General features: G+C 34.8%; 1 long non-coding RNA gene across 3 annotated transcripts; it reads left to right on the top strand.

The window, feature by feature from the left end:
• The first annotated feature begins 45 nt into the window (after positions 1–45).
• Positions 46–1,058, top strand: LOC139105366 (uncharacterized). 3 transcript variants are annotated; one of them, XR_011546173.1, is made up of 5 exons: positions 46–318; positions 383–461; positions 535–580; positions 657–840; positions 921–1,058. It is a non-coding gene; the product is annotated as an uncharacterized lncRNA (long non-coding RNA). The 3 variants fall into 3 exon arrangements; XR_011546172.1 differs by having other exon boundaries at positions 535–840; XR_011546171.1 differs by having other exon boundaries at positions 383–840.
• The last annotated feature ends 4,271 nt before the right edge of the window (positions 1,059–5,329 follow it).

Raw genomic sequence — 5,329 nt, 5'->3', positions numbered from 1 at the left:
TGTAATTGAGTGTAGTTAGAGTAAATTTAATGGGTCAGGTTATGATTGGTTGGCTCTGGTCTTGACTTAAAACGGACTTATTGTAGATGTCGCTTGTGTCTCTTAAAAGATTTGTCGAGTGACTGTACTACAAGTAGTGACAAGTGGTGAAATTTATGAATGCCGGTGTAGTTGGTGTAGTAGAATTATTTTTAATAATATGATTTTTGAAAAATTTTCGCCGGTGGTGAAGTTTTTACCCGTGTTAATAAAACGTCTCCTAGTCGTCGCAGGATGTGACATCTCCCTTCATGGGGAAGTTCGGCCTCCGAACTTTAAGTAAGGTTATGTTTTTGTATATATTTGTTAAAGTATTTTGTTTAATTATTTATATATGTTTCAGGATAGCAGTAGGATCAGTCGATCGCAGAGTTGAATAAAGGATTATATTATTATGGAGTTAGTATAGCTGATTTTCAATGGTATGTAATAATGATTTATTATAGCAAAGTTTTAATTGTATTTTACAAAGTCTAACTACTTTATATGTTTCAGGGTATTTAATAAAGCGTACAATGTTCCCCTTATACCAAATTACTAGGTATGTATGTTCTATATGTATGTATTTAAAGTATATAAATTTAATGTATTCTTAATTATGATATTTTCTATTCTAGGTTGAACATTTTGGAGGTGGCTCTTTGTGGAACAATTTCATTTTTCCATCACCAGTATTAGATAAGTATATAGTATTTAAATTCTATTAAGCTTGGATTAAGGTTAGGAGTTATTGTATTTATTAATGCTTTTTTTTTGTTTTATTGTAGGTTTATTAGTGGAATAGCTTGGTTGATTAATAAGGTATGTTATAAATGTATAGCAGTTATATAAATGTTATTTTTATTTACTTTATAATATATATATATTTCTATCTATTTTAGTATATCCCATCACCAAGATGAACGCATACGCTGCTACTACTACTACAACTATAACAACTTTTTAATGTTATATTAGTGATAATGTATATATAATACTATAAAATACATTTGTTTTTATAATATAAGCGTGTTTAATTAATATAATAAGCCTTGGCCAGTTAATTGACCATTTGTAATATTGTTATATAAAGATAGGTTTTTTTTTTATATTATATGGTGTTATATATTTTTCTTTTTTTTTTAGGATTAATAGCATATACTTATAATTAAGGATTAATAGGTTTTATAATTCTCATACGTTTGTAATTGTATTTTAAGTTGGAACATTTTGTTGTGAAATGATTAAGTCGCAAATCAAATGATAAATCATTCGTTCGATTCCGTAATAATGTTGAATTACATAAGTACGACAAGTGTAACAATCGATCGCTCGTCGCGTTTGAATAATCAATCGGTAGCATCTACCACAGTGCATAGTAGTATGTTGTAAATTTCGTGAGATTGCATGAAATTGTCGGAAAGTTGTGTTTGGTCTGTCAGGAGCGCAAAATATATGCTCTGCAGTAGCGCACTGCGGGCACATCACCATATAATTTTCGACTTGTATATACCAAGCCGAATGACAGACTAAATTGTATGCCGGCATCGCGTTAAAATGTAAATAATCTCTATAATACGGGGGTACCTGCACGTGCGTCGGCTGTGGCAGTGGCGGGGATCCCTGAGGAACTCTTGTGGTGTGATCCCGGTCCCTCACATGCTCCATATAGGTTGGCCTGTCGTTTATGTAATCGTCCCGAGGGGAGTCCGGTGCCCGCGTTGTCTGCGTAGCAATCGATGGTTCCGGGGATGGTTCCCTCGGTCGCACCGGGGACGCTATCCCAACAGGGCGCATCGCGATGTATCCCTCGTTGTCATAGTTTGTCTGCGTGCTCACATTGTCTTCCTGTTCCGTATCCGGAAGCCTCCTTATCTCATCGAGTATTTCTCGAATGAGCTCTGGTGTCCGGGATCGTTGCACTACCGGTTCTTCGTACTGATAAGCACTTGGGGCGTCAGGCTGTCTGGCCGGTGAATGAAATACGTACGGGTCCGTTGGCCCGACGTCTGATTCTTGATGCGATGACATAATGGGTTGATTCCTGGGTCGGATACTTCTTCGGATCCTATCCGTTATTCTTCTCCAGTGTCGGCTCGCTTCTTGGCGATTCATATAAAAATTTCCTAAAAGTGACGGAACCAAAGGATTAGTCTTAATTTTAAATCTTATTTGCTTCAGTCACTTACTGCTTCCGGTAAAATAAAATATATATATTTTTTTTTATTTATAACTTTGATTCGACCGTCGTGGCTTCAGCACTCTTTTGGTTCGACTGTTCCTGGGGGATCTCAGGGTTTAGGTTTATATAGCTAGCTGCGGGGTGTGGTGTCGGTCTTTCAGTTCTTCCCCTGCGGCAAAATTCTAGGAAAAGACGGTTCAGGGTCTTGCCCACACATGGGGTCCGACAGGTCAAGGAGAAGATAAAGATTATGATTCCTAGTACTCCAATGCTGCAGGCGACGGTGCTGTAGGCAGTAGTTTTCCATTCTTGAATTTTTCTTTCTCTAAGTTGTTGAGCTTTTTGAATAATATCATTAAGCGTTGCTTCTATATTGCTATGATCTGACACCCATATTTCATCTGTAGTTTCCGTTAAATTAATATTAAATTTTTCACGCGTTGGTTCATACAATTGCAGAATGCTGAGGTTGCTAGATGGTGTGTAATGATGTAGAAATTTAGTTGCTTGAGTAGACGGGTGACTCATCGTGGCGGTTTTTGCTTTAATTTTGCAACCTGGTTGTATTGTTATTGTTCCACAGTTTTCAATAATTGCATGGTCTCTAAAACCGGCGCATTCAATTCGTATTTCTTCTTCTCCCTTGGCACTAAAAATCCAATTTCCTGGAGTATCAAGAACTTTCCAGTATGTCTCTTGTAATTCCTGCAATATTATGTTACATTGATTTAATATTAATTTTCTATTAAGCATCAAGTTGATGTTGCAGCTGGGCGTCTGTCTTATCTTTCTTAAAGGAGATGTAGCGGGGCATATTAAAGTAGAACTCGTGGTTGAACATTTTTCCAAGTCTTCTTTTTCTAACTCATAGTAGCTATCAGAGTCTTCGTTTATTGCAATATATTCTGTATTCGGTTTTATTGTAGCATATTTGTCTCCATCCAGATTTTGTTTTGCCGGTAATGGTACGGCTTTATATAATTTATATTTCCCTGGGCTTATTAATGGTATATGTAATGCGTAGATTAATCGGTTTTTAATATATGCAATTTGTAAATTTGATATTTTAATTAATCGATCCATTCCTTCTTCATTTATTGCTACGGGAAATTCTTCGTGTGGAACTCGTTCCCTGATTGCCTTAGAATTTTGTATTAATTGTTGTGGAGGTATTATTCGAGGATGTATTAATCCTTGTTTTCCAAAAAGTATTCCATCAATAAGAGTATTTATATTTAATTCATGTTCTAAAATTGCGTCATTAATATTTACAACTGCTTGATGAAAATATTCATTAATTTCAATTTTTGCATATTCATTTGTAAGATTTAATATTCTTTCACTTATGCGGCGGTTCATCGCAATCATTTGTTGTTTAATTTTCGAAGTCACGTTCTGTAATTCTCCGAACCTCGTCTTGATTGCTATCGTTTGGTTTATGAATAGGGCAGCAAGATCATCAGTTTTACTTTCTATATGTTTCAATGCTTCATTTATATGATTGGCATCTTCCAACGTCATTGTGCCAAATAATATTTTACTAATTTCTCCAATAAATTCTAACGGAGCTCTTCGCGATCTTGATTTCTTTAACAGTTCGCCTATGCGATTTTGATATTGTCTTACTTTATCTAGTTTTGCTTCGGCTAGCAGCAATGATTTCTGGGATTGGCATATTTTTGAAATGTTATTACATTGCCAAATAACCATTTTTAATTCTCTCTGGAGTCCTATAGCTGCATCAGCGATTCCGTTTAGATCAATGTATGTGATCATTTTCCAAGAAGTTTCGTAGGTACGCAAGTCGCCGATGGATTCGTAGAACACTCCAGGGTTATCCTTGAGAGTCGTTATCATGTATCTTTCCTGCGTCATCCCAGACCTGTAATGCGAGCTAGTTTAATTCTGTCCATATGTACTGTCTTGGTTTGATTTCGTTTAGTTAATATTTTAATATTATTGTTTGGTAGTATTTCTATAACTTCAAATGGTCCTTGATATTCATCATCAAATTTACCTCTCTTTTTCCTCTTAATAAATATACAAAATTTCCTACTTGATAATTTTGTATTTTCTTTTCTTTTATTCTTTTATCATAGTAATGTTTGTATCGTGTTTTTGCGTTTCCTAGATTTTGTATTGCAAGCTGTCTCAAGTCACTTAGTTTGTCAATTAATTCAGCTATGTAATCATTATATGTTTCTAGTGTGTCATCTGTTTTAAATTCAGATGGTAGTCGTGCATTCCTGCCGTACACTAATTCATAAGGAGTAAATTTAGTTCCTTCATGCACACTTGTATTGTAAGAAAACATTGCATGTTCAAGCCAGTTATCCCAATCTTTTTCATTAGCAATATAATGTTTTAAATATTCTACTAAGACATGATGACTTCGTTCCAACGAGCCATTTGATTGAGGGTGAAAGGCTGTTGTACAATATTGTTTAATCCTGAAATATTTTGCAAATTGTTTCATCATGGAGCTAGTGAAATTTGATCCTTGATCCGTCAAAATAGCTTTAGGGCTTCCAAATTGGCAGATAAATCTTCGAGTAAATGCCTTTGCAATTTCTTCTGAGTTTGTTAAGATGAGTGGTACAGCAAGAGAATATTTTGTTAATTGATCTTGAATTGTTAGAATAAATTCATTTCCATTATCAGTTATGGGTAATGGTCCTACTATATCCATAGCTACTTTATCAAAAGCGTTCATTGGTGTGTCGGTAATTACCATAGGCTGCTTATTCTTTACCCGCACCAATTTCTTTTTCTGGCAGCTGTTACATGATTGAATAAAGTTCTCTACTTGTGTCTTCATATTATCCCAATAATATTTATGACGAATACGTGAGACTGTTTTTGCAATTCCCTTGTGTCCTCCAACGCTTGATTCATGTGATTCTCGTATAATTCGTAATCTATCTTTGATTTCTGGTACACATATTTGTCCTTTATATACCGTAATTTGAATTTCTGTATTTAAAAATGTTAATCTTATAATGTTACGAATTTTAAACCATGGGATATTTAAGCTGCTTTGGCTTTGAGATATTGCTGCGTAAAGAACATTTTGCGCTAGCATTATACTTCTCAATTCTTTAAATCCGTTATTTATATCTCTTTCTTTAA

Source organism: Cardiocondyla obscurior, linkage group LG09 (assembly GCF_019399895.1).
Source record: "Cardiocondyla obscurior isolate alpha-2009 linkage group LG09, Cobs3.1, whole genome shotgun sequence".
NCBI lineage: Eukaryota > Metazoa > Arthropoda > Insecta > Hymenoptera > Formicidae > Cardiocondyla > Cardiocondyla obscurior.
Note: the sequence above shows the minus strand (reverse complement) of the source record. Positions and strands in the feature narration are given on the sequence as shown.